General features: G+C 41.7%; 1 long non-coding RNA gene across 4 annotated transcripts; it reads right to left on the reverse strand.

The window, feature by feature from the left end:
- Nucleotides 1-5,067: 5,067 nt before the first annotated feature.
- Nucleotides 5,068-8,987, reverse strand: LOC119318505. Of its 4 annotated transcripts, none has more exons than XR_005154138.1 (3): nt 8,456-8,987; nt 6,546-7,982; nt 5,068-5,809 (listed from the first exon to the last, which is right to left on the reverse strand). It is a non-coding gene; the product is annotated as an uncharacterized LOC119318505 (long non-coding RNA). The 4 variants fall into 4 exon arrangements; XR_005154139.1 differs by having other exon boundaries at nt 5,068-5,345; nt 5,736-7,982; XR_005154137.1 differs by having other exon boundaries at nt 5,086-7,982; nt 8,456-8,596; nt 8,689-8,987.
- Nucleotides 8,988-11,919: the final 2,932 nt, after the last annotated feature.

The raw sequence follows: 11,919 nt of genomic DNA on the forward strand, positions 1-11,919 counted from the left end.
TGATTTTCATGGTACCCCTACTGGGACTCGCATGTTCATCTAGCTCACATGAACCTGCCTTGTTCATCTAGTAACCTGAAGCTGATGGTTCAACTAGCTCACATCAAAAGGTCCATTTCTTATTCTGGTTGTTGATGATAATAAAACAAAGTTCTATAACTACTGCAACTTGTTAACTATTCTTCCTTTTAACTATGGTTGTTGATGCCTCTCATCGTGCCGATGCTGTTTGATAATTAAGCAAAGATTTTAATTTTCTGTGCCTGGATCAATGCATGTGTTTTAAGTTTTTACCATATAGTTGTGATCTGTTTGGTGCATATGGATACGATGTTGCTGTCCATTTGATCTTTTTTTTGCTAGCTGGTCAACATATATCTTGTCAGTATTTCTTTGCTCACTTGATTGTTGATTGCCAAAAGTAAGACATCTCATTTATTTCTTTGTTCATGTATTCCGCTCTCATATTAGTCCTTTGATATGGACTAACTGCCTTTATTGCCAATGCAGTGCATCAGTCACTACAGAAGCGACATCGGCAAGATAAATTATGTAACATCTGTATTATGTCTTGCATGATTTTGCAGAGATGCTAAACCATACTCTGAAAGTGACCGATTCCAGTTTGGGACAACTGAGAATTTTTAGAATTATTTTGCTGTCTATTTGAGATAAATTATGTAACATCTGTATTATATCTTCACCGATTTTACTGTTTATTTGAGATAAATAAATTATGTAACATCCGTATATCTTGTACAGTTTCTTCTCTTATGTTCTGTCATATTTTTGTACTGCAAAAAAACGTGTAGGTTGTGTGGTCTTTTAATTCTATGGAACAGTGTTGTCTTTGTGTATGGATTAGCAGGGGAGCAACCGAACAGGTTATGCACATAGGGATTTCATATGGATGGGGAATGGTGGGGGTTGGGTGACAAGGCGGGGATCATCAAATCCCTGGGAGGTTAGAAACCACACGTGGATTCTACCATGAGGCAACCGAACAAAGCCTAAGGCTTTTCCTACAGATTTTGTTCCACTCACAAATTCGCTTCAATTGATCTGCAACGCAAGCTAGTGCGAACCTTCCGCTAATCAACAAGGAGTTGATGTCACAGCCTTCCTATGGATAAACTTTGTAAATATATGACTTGTTTTGCTCTTATCTCCACCAATGCTTAAAAGGCTAAACTATATATTTCTAATATTAAACTTCTTAATCTCAGACAATCGCGTAAGCAACGACCTCCGAACTTCTAATTTCCACTTTCCATGTTGATTGGGAGGGATGATCAATGCAAGGCAAGCTAGTACTCCCTCCATAGAGTATGACCTTCGAGGGAAGCTGTGAGATAGCTTTGACTCTAATGCAGTTTGTGAAAACCGATATATTGATTCCTTTCCCGTGACGAAAACTAGGTAGAAGCTTACTTTCTTCCAGGCTCCGTTAGCGAGCCCATGGACTCACCTGATCCCCTCTGTCTGTTACTCCAGCGGCAGGGAGGGGAGTTCCGGTGCCTCAGCCCGGCTAGCAGTCTAGGTTAAGTTATTTTTATCCTCGTGGGGTAGTGTTGTGGCGGATAACAATGCTTCATCTTTGAAGTAGTCTTCCAGGGATCGATCCTTCTCGAATTCGTCCATGGGCACAGAGTGGGACGATCTCTGGCGTAGATTCATGTCGTGTCTTTGGGTGGTGAGGTTGGGGTTTCCATTATGCGTGCAAGATAACCAGATTTGGTGTCATTAGCTTCAGGTCAATACAAGGGTGCAATGGCAATGGCTGCAGCTCTCGGACAATGTCCTTAGGGGCACATAAAACGAAGACTTCCTGACTATTATCGTCAAGGTCAGCCAATTGCGATACAGGATCGGCGACAACAACACATTAGCAGCTTGTTCTGGCAGCAATATGGGGATCGGCGACAACGACACATTAGCAGCTTGTTCTGGCAGCAATATGGGCCGTTTGGTGTTCTAGAGACCTTAATGTAACTGCGATACAGGATATGATTTCGTGGAGAACATGCTGCTGTAGGAGTTTGGTCGCTCGACTTGAATGTTGTTCTTTTTGAAAGAAGTGAATGTTGTTGTTTTCTACTAACTGGAATTTTTAGACTGCTTGACCATCTGTGTGTTGAGAAGACAAGTCATAGAAGATGCAGAGTAGGTTCAGGTTTCAGCATTGACACATAAGGTTGCAGTATAGTCATGTGTTACTAAAATTTAGGGGGAAAAGAAATAGTTATAGAAAAAAATCATGGATCCAAAAATGTTCACGTATTTTGAGAAAAGTTCGCAAACTTTGAAAAAGTTCTCGGATAGTTCATCGGTTTTGAAAAAGTACATCAATTTTAGAAAAAGTTCACAAATTTGAAAAAATATCATCAATTTTGAAAAAACATCATCGATTTTGGCAAATATTTCACAAACTTGAAAAAAGTACATAGGTTTTGAAAAATGCTCATCAATTTTTTTAAAAGGTTCAAGACTTTGCAAAAAAAATCATCGATTTTGAAGAAAAAGTTCATGAATTTGAAAAAAAATCAATTTAAAAAAATCACAAATTTGAAAAATGTCTGCGCATTTAAGTATTGTCCGGAAACTGTCCAGCGAACCGGAAAAAACCTCAGTTTGGGAAGCTTCCCAAAACCGGGGGCTTTTGGCGAACTGAAAGATAATAAATGAAAAAAGAAGAAGTGAGAAGGCCCAAGCGTTAAATTGTTCTCTCTGAACCAGAGGTCTCGAGTTCGAACCCGTCGCACCACTCTTCTTTGACCATGGCTTTTTGGTATACGAGAAATCTATCCACCAGTCGACTGGTGGTTTGCAACAGGCGCGTACGAAGCGATAGCCGTTCGATCCGCATCCAATGCCCCGCGTCGTCCCTGTTGCGCGCAGCGCGCGTGGCGCTAGCCGTTACGCTTGTGCTCAGTCGATGACAGGTGGGCCCCTCCAAAACCGCCCGTCTCGCCCAATGCGCACGATCCCCACTCGCCCCCTCTCCCTCTTCGCCTGCATTATTTCTTCCTCCTCTGCTGCTGCAGTTTCCATTCCAATCCCCTCTCGCTCCCCCTCCCCCTCGTCCGCGACGGTTCCTGGTGGTGGCGCGTTCCGGTTCGTGGCGGACGGCGTCTGAATCTGCGGTGAGGAACGCATTCCCCACCTCTGTTTCCTTCCTGTTTTGCTCTGCCGCCGGTCCGCCATTGATTTAGGGTGCACGGAGCCTTCGAATCCGGTGGTTTGTTGTTTCCATTAGGTTAGATTAAGGCCGGCTTCTAGTTTCTGAGTCGGCGTTGAGCAGCGCATCCCCCCTCCCCCCACCCACACACCCGCCCCGCTTAGTATTTCCTGTTGCTTCGCCTTCATGCTTCGCCGTTGATTTTTGGTGCTCGGATCCTTCGATTCTGGCCATTGTTGTTGCTATTAGGTTAGATTAGGTTGCCTTCTATTTCCAGTTCAATATGGCCTGGACATCTCGTTTAATTTGTGGTAAGTGTGGGTGTGGATAGGTGTTAGTGGTGGCAAGCGTGGTCGGTTCTAATAAGGATTTTGGTCTGGTGTTAGTGTTGTGGATGTGGATGTTTAGGACATCCAATAGTGTTTGGTGTTTATGGATTTCAAGTTGTGCATCAGTGGCTGAGTATTTGAAAAGTAACCCTAAGTTTTTTCACATAATGTTGTTTTATGTTGGTTTTTGTTTGATGCGGTGTGTCTATTGATTAGGCTTTGTGGTGCTCCAATTAGCATGTTTACAATGCTTGATTTTCTTGTGATGTCTTGTTATGTTCAAATATCATGATGTTTATATTGAACTTGCCAATGACACTGCACTTAAATTACCAGATGCTGAATCACTGCTATTTATCGGTGGTGTCTTGTTATTGTTAAATTATCATGATGATTGTATTACACTTACCACTGTCATGTTACTGTAGTTATCAGTAGTTTACAATGCTTGATTTTCTTGTGATGTCTTGTTATGTTCAAATATCATGATGTTTATATTGAACTTGCCAATGACATTGCACTCAAATTACCAGATGCTGAAACACTGCTATTTATCTGTGGTGTCTTTGTTATGGTTAAATTATCATGATGATTGTATTACACTTACCACTGTCATGTTACTGTAGTTACCAGTAGTTTTCCAGTCTAACTACATGCAGCACAATGCTCATTTCTCATTCATTTGTCTGGTTGTTTTATTAATGAACATGTGTGAATGCTATTTTTTATCAGTGGTAATTTGGTTGTAACTTGCCAATTGCATTGTGCCTCAATTATCAGTCACACATGCTTTTGTATACCTGTGTCATCTGTTTTAATTTTTTAGTAGGTGTGATGAATCAATTGCAGTTTGCTTGTTTTCTTTTATCAGCTGTATTATTGCTTTGTCAAACACCAATTTTATAAATGTTGCAGTTAAATGTGTTATCAGTGTTTCAAAGTCATCTAATGGTTTCATTCACTTTCTTTTTTTTCCTATGTGTCAGGGAGACAATGCCGAGGAAGCGCAAAGGAGATGGTGACGGAATCGATGAGGTTCCTTCGAAAAAGGCGAAACACCCTCCTCCGCGGAACAAAGCCTCACCCAGTTCGCTTCTTCTAGCATGCAAGGACATGAATGATGACAGGAAGGCTGCCATTGATGATATGGATTTAACTACACTACAAGAAATCTGTTAATACGTGACAGTCCTTAGCCGTCACAGATCACCCAAAAACCGTCATGCATGTCCATCCTTGACGGACTTGAGATCCGTCATGTATATCGCGTCATAATTTGACGGTTCTTGGCCGTCATGGAATTGCCTCAGGCCCGCCCAAGCCCAAACTAGGTCATGACGGAACAATCCGTCATAGACCAATGCCACGTAGAATTTTCAATTGACTACCTGGAATGACGTGGCTACCTACGTGGACACAATTTTTCGTCACAAAAACCGTCAAGGATTTAGGATCAATTTAAATTTGATCCCATCCATTTCATTCAGCCCAATTTTGATCAAATACGCTTTTAGCATAATGTGTTCCATAAATCATAATGCCAATTTTGGATGAGGACAATATTTCGAAAGTACCATATGTTACACAAATCACTCAATATGCAACCATCTATAGGTATGTAGAACCTAGCAGTTTATAATATCCTCCATGAAATGATAATATACACCATATATTGACAAAATCACTCAATATGCAACCATCCATAGGATTAGGAACCGATACAATCCAATTTACATAGACAAAACATATAACTACAAAGGTTGTCACTCATGTTCTTGTCATCGACCCTCCTGATGGCAACTATATGGCATGGCAGATTCTGATGGACAGCAACATACCTAGCATATTCACAACCACATTAGACATTTGTAGATATGAATATGTAGTAGGAGAAATGCCTACAGATGAAAAAAACAAAGTATCTAGTATAAAACAACAATAAATTGACTGACTAATACATGTGCATAGTACAAATAAACAGGTTTAAACCTCTGTATTAGGACTGCCACAATGTAACAATGTAATTTTCTTCTTAGATTCAGATTGAACTTATTTCTGGAATACATATTCACCGCTCTGCAGGAGACAACAAGGATAGAAAACGAAATGCCTAGGGAGAAAACTCTAAATAGAACATGTTGATATATTAATATAGTAACAGAAATCATATCTCCAAGACCTAGGGGGGAAATCTAAACTGAATCAGATCTTGATAGAAGGCTACATACCACAGTGCAGCGGTTTGTCTCTACTTGGTACCCTGCAGTTTGTCTCTACTTGTTATCTTGCAGTGTACAAGATACTGAAGAAATTCAGAGAAAATTTAGGGATAAAGATTCAGAGAGGAAGCGGTCACCAGAGAGAAGTGTGCCGAATGAAAGTCAAATGACTAACAAACACACATCACAAAACTCACGTACTATAGCAGCAGAAGTTGAGGCCATATAAACCCACTAACAAAATAATGCTCAGCATTTCTAAACAAAGGACAGTAGTATGATTTGTGCTTGTCCATACAGTAGGTTTTTGGTTTGAAAGGTCAAAGATAATGCTCAGCATTTCCTAATTGACATTTCAAATTAGATCTGGAAATTCTGTACATATATTTCGGAGGTAAAAGCTGAGTTTTTGCCAAGTTCATCTTCATATACCATTATTGTATATACACCGCCGGTCAGCAATGAGGATTGGTTTTAAATTTCTTAGATTTGAGAAGTAACCCCTATTTACTAAAATGCAGTTTCAGCGTACTACTCACTCTTGAAACAAGAGTTGGAGCTATCATGTTTACATGAACGCCTGGTCCAATCAAAAAGTAAACAGGCCAGAAGGCCTACTCACAATGTTACCTGCCTAATCCAATCAAACATTCAGTTCTGGGTGCAATATAGAGAAAAACAATATTGCAAAAATCTTGAAAAGCATGGAAGCATCATATATATTGTGTATCAAAAATTTAAAAGCTACAAGTAAATGGGACACTAGAGTAAGAATTCATTCTTATTACGAACAGGAAGAGCAAAGAGGTTGTAACTTACCGTGTCTCCACTAGATGATCACTTATTTCCATTTATCCTCCATCAACAAGAGCTCAAGGAATGTGACAACAAGGATCCAGTGCCTCTTCCATACTAGCAGCATTACTGGGACCATGAGGAACATCGTTCCCAGCATAACAATCACAACCACAGTGCCTGTTCATATAACATGACATGCAAATAAGTATGGCATAATCTGCAGAATGCAGAGTGCATTATAAAGGTTCAGCTCCACTTGCTTTTAGAAGTTTACTAGTATGGCGTAATACACATATATGCAATGCAACTTCCAGATTTACCATGAAATTTAGGAAATAAAAAATTATTGGGATAGTAGATCCAGTAATAACTTCCAGACACAAATTTTAAACATGAGGACATACAAATGCAACACATATTCTCTGGTTGCCTACAATTGCATATACATGATTGCCAAAAGCTGCAGCACCTACCTTATCCCTCTCATTTCAACAAGAGAACAACTTTTCTCAAGCCTAAAACAACATCGAATTGAGCTAATCGAGCCCAAACAGCACCAACACCCTAACTAACCATGGACCAGGATCAGGTTCAGCTCAATGGCCAGGGTCGCAGTGCAAGTCAGCCACCGCCAGCGCGCGGCAGAGGAGGTCACCACCAACAGCACAAACACTCTTCACTGAACAAAAAAATGTACACTTGTCCCAGCACATGAACCGAATTTTATCTATCAACCAAGCTTAAATGATCTAGTCTATCTCATAGCTGGTTTTCAAGTAATGGTTATTTTCTTCCAAGAAAACTAGAAAACTGATTGGCAGAGTACAGAGTGGGTGGTGTTTTCTCATATAAGGTACATAGCAGTACAGAATAATCAGGAATGGTAGAAAGTAATTGGTACGCAGAGTAAATGTTAGCAATCAGCATTTTGTCAAAATAGACATGTAACTATAAATACCATTTGAGATTTTACATATCATGCATCCACCGTGAACAAAACAAACAACTCTATCAAACTAGGAGGAACTAGGTGTTGCAACAAGCAATAAATTAAGTAAAAAATGGAAACAAGCGCACACACACTAAGACGATGCAAAAAGCACAACAAAGATATTTAAGGATCAGCACTGCTATACACACGACAGTTGCATGGCCGATGCTTGCACGATTCTGCCATGACAGCGCCAACAACGAGCATGCTCACAAAGGCGTTGTTGGGGAGGGAACATCGTTCATAGGCCGTGCAGCTACTGTCATGTGTGAGGCAACATCCTTCAAGGATAGGAACATCAGGACAAAGAAGGGTGCATAGTTTGTAGTGCTAGCTAATTATTTTGTACTACAGAAGTAGTTTCGACTGACGTTTCTATATTGTATCCTCTGTTCTTCACAAGGCTCTATTTTATCAACACCTTTTATGTCATCAACAACACCCTCGACTTCAGCTATCTCCTCCACCTACAGAATAATAATTAGAACTTTAGTCAAACTATTCCATGGAGAAAACAAATAAATCTTCTGATTTAGTAGAAGTATCCACTATAGTTACTCCTGCATAGGATTCCCTCCACAATTTATTCCAGATTTAAGCATCCCATCTTTTCAGTTTCATATATACTCTACATCATACTTTTATCCATCTCAATGATGTATATCTGTAAACTAAATTGACACACATAAACACATCACGACCTCAGAAACTATGTAAGCACCCCACATATATTTGATGAAGAAAAGATGTAAATATAAATCTCTACATTAAAAAAATCAGTCACATCAACGTTTATGCAAAATATGGAACATAATACATCATCTTGGTATCTTTCCAAAACAATTAATCCCAGCCACAAAAGTTACTTCACTGCAAAGCACTATCCTGACATCCTAAATAGATAATTCTTCAACTAATGGCGAGTGAAAAGGGTTCTCACCTTCACAGCAAGTGGTCCGACAAGGTCACCAGTGGCGATGCGAAAAAGGCCAAGGAGTGCCGAAGAAAACAGTGGCCACGCCCTCCTTTCCCAGCGCGAGATTGTGAAGAAGACGGAGCGCCGGGGCAGCCGTCCTTGGTCCTGGCCAGCGGGTAGGCGACAACGTTCATCTCGCCGACCTCAACCACCTTCCTCATGACCACCGCGCCCATGACGACGAGCAGGGGACTGACCTTGACGTGGAGGCGGGAGCGACGCTACGGCCGCGTGTGCCCCCATCTCGGATCTGAGTAGGCTGCACAGGGGAAGAGGGTGGGGGCGGTGAAGGAGCGATAGAGGGTGAGAGACGGAGGTGGAGCGGGAGATGGTTGGGACGGCGGCGCGGGAGATCGAGGGGGTGGCAGCCGCGCGGGGACGGAGGCTGGGCATGGATCTGAATCGGGAACAGAGAGGGGGAGGAGCCGGCGGCTGTGGGTGGAGATGGATTAGGTTTCCGTGGTCGTGGGGAGAGAGGCACGAGGTTGTGGCCTCTCGGGCTGGTGGGCTATGGTGTTAAATGGGTTGGCTCCGAAAATTTTTAACTCCCTGCGTCGACGACTTTGCCGCGCGCTTCCTGTTTCGGACTTTGCCGCGTACACGACTTGAATTATTTTTCCTCCGCGCGCTTTGCTTCAGCCCGTTTCATCTTTGGTGTCTTTGCCCTTGGTGCCTGGTAGTAGACCTGATTCATGTTGGCCCCACGTGTTTGTATGCTACATAAGTATATTCATTCTGTTTCTAGCCATCTAATTTCATTAGGATATTTGTTTTTTTACATTATTGAAAATTCAAATTACAATGTAACTCATATGACTATGCCACATTAGCAGGAGCAATTCGTGAACATCTGGATGGTGTATAAAAGGGGGGGAAGCTAGGCCCAGCCAGGCCCGATTGGTCTATCTGTGACGGTTTTCGTGACGGTACCACCACATCCGTCATTAAGGGGCTACCGTTTTTGGGCCCAAACACATATAGCTGGTCGGTGACGGTTTCCATGACGGATTTCCAGAACGTAACCAAGAATCCGTCACGGATTAACAGGTTTCTTGTAGTGCTAGCCTTCGGAATATCCAGTGTGGCCATCTATTCAACAATCTCAGTGTGTGGCTTGCTGATCTCTACGAACCCAATTCGCGTGAGGTGGTCGTACCAGGCCGAGGCAGGCTTCCGGTCAATGAGGAATATGTGCATCGTGTTATGGGCGTGCCACGTGGAGGGAAGGATGTCCCTTACAACCTCCCTACTGAAGCTGATATTGAGTTAGGGCTTGAGTTGTTTGGCGAGCTTGGATATGCCCCTAAAATGACTGATCTCGTTGATCTCATAAAGGGTTCTGAAAATTCTGATGATACTTTCAAGCGTATGTGGCTTTTGCTTGCGGGGAATACAGTCATTGCCCCGACCACCTCCAACAAAGTTAGCCCCCGATGGTATGCTGTGCTGGTAATTTTTTTTGTAATCATGTCATTTTCTTTCTTGTGTGCCTGGTAACTTTACTATATGTCAGTGTGGTAACTTTCATATTTTTTTATGGTGCATTCGGTGAACTTCAGTTTCTTTTTGTTTTTTAACTTGCAGCGGGACATCGATGGTATTAAAAACCTCAATTGGTCCAAATGTATTGCTGATGAACTACACAAGGCGCTGCTGAAACGCAAGCCTACCAGGGGTTGCCTTCTCTTCTACAATGTAAGTGACGATGCTTTCCCCTTACCTTCTCTTTTGTCATTTGTCATTTCTTTGTTATATTGTGTCTGATTTTTGTTTGTGTTTACCATGAAGCTTGTATTTTTCTTGTCAGCTACTGTACATTCATGCGATTATCTTTCTGGACTTGGCATCGTATTGCCCGATGGTCCTTTTCCCATCAATGTATGGACAAAGAAGCTGGTAACTCTTGTCCTCAACAAGGATGCTCAGGCTGATAAAGTTTCTTTCGGGAAACTACCGGTAATCTATATCTATGTTTTTCAGTTCACACACTGCTTTGCAACTGCATTTTCTTTTCATTGTTTTTTGTTGTTACTTATCTGACATGTCGCTACATTTTTTCCAGTTAAAGCCTGAGTTTGGCATGAATTTCTGTCTGTTTGGTGGTCTGGAAGGTCTTGACAAGTTTATGCGTGTTCATACTGCCCCAAGCTGCAGTCAGGAGGTGAGCATGTAACGTAGTTTCTTGATTTTTTTTCTGCTATTTTCTGTTCTTTCATTGGCTGATAACTTATTTGTTGCACTAAATGTGGTGACCCTCTTTTGATGCCAACTTGACACTCTTTACTAATTTGTTTGTTTCCAATGTGTCATATCCTCTATAAAGGATAATAATTATGATGCAACCATGTGATAATTCTTAGTGTAATGCCTTGATAACTTTGTTGCATTCCTGTGATAACTTGATATCATGATAACTTTGGTTGCATTTCTTGTGATGATTCTTAGATAACTTTAATTTTTTTTGCTGATATCTAACTGTGCTGTTTTAGCTTTCTCGTATTGATCTTCATTTTCATGGTGACTGAATTTTTGCTAAATCATGAATACATTCATTTGTTTACTGCAACGACACCACGCATTTGTTTTTGGTATTGTTCTTTTGTGTGTGCTTTTTTATTAACTCACGATAACTTTTGTTGCATTTTGGTGATAACTTACTAGTTATTTCTATTTATTTATTTTTTGTATTTTTATGCTGAACAGAAATTTGCCAAATCATCTCAAATAGTTGCTCGGTTCACGTCCGCCATGGCTGGCATCATAGGCAATCTTGTGCAATCATTCACCGCTTTAGATGATGAGGGCCATTCAGATGCATCCCGTTAGCTAGACGCTGGATTGAACGTTCTCTCTTCTGCTGCCCGTACGACGTCAAGGACTATGCGCTCATCGCAAGGCAGGCGGCCAGAAAGCCTTGGAAAGAATGTTGCTGAAGATTTTGACAGTGATGACGAGTATCACGGAGGCAATGATTCTGATTCTGACGCTGACTCCGATGATGATGATGATGATATGGACTATCGAGTTGTTCATCGTCGCAGTAAAGATCCTTTTGTTGCTTCGGGAAGTGGTACCGTGGATGTAGATACGGGCAGCGGTCCAGCTGATGATGACACCACACATCTAGATGGTGCAACTGTCAAAGCTCATGATGGCACAGGACCAGATGTTGAAGACACGCCTGTCCGCCCTGTCGATGATAACCTCAATGAGTCTCAGATCATACTCACTGGCACATCTCATGCAGCATCCGTCGAATCAGGTGATGGAGGGCTTAGCCAGCAAGGTCTGACAGATACGCAAGCTGAGGCGGCCACTGAATCTTCTGTCAAGCGGTGTGGTACTCAGCTTGTGAAAAATTTGGCTTATCAGAGGCGCAAGAAACTGAGGCTGCCATCACCCTCCCGTTCAGCTTCACCAACTGTGCC

This window comes from Triticum dicoccoides, chromosome 6A (genome assembly GCF_002162155.2).
Source record: "Triticum dicoccoides isolate Atlit2015 ecotype Zavitan chromosome 6A, WEW_v2.0, whole genome shotgun sequence".
NCBI classification, from domain to species: Eukaryota; Viridiplantae; Streptophyta; class Magnoliopsida; order Poales; family Poaceae; genus Triticum; species Triticum dicoccoides.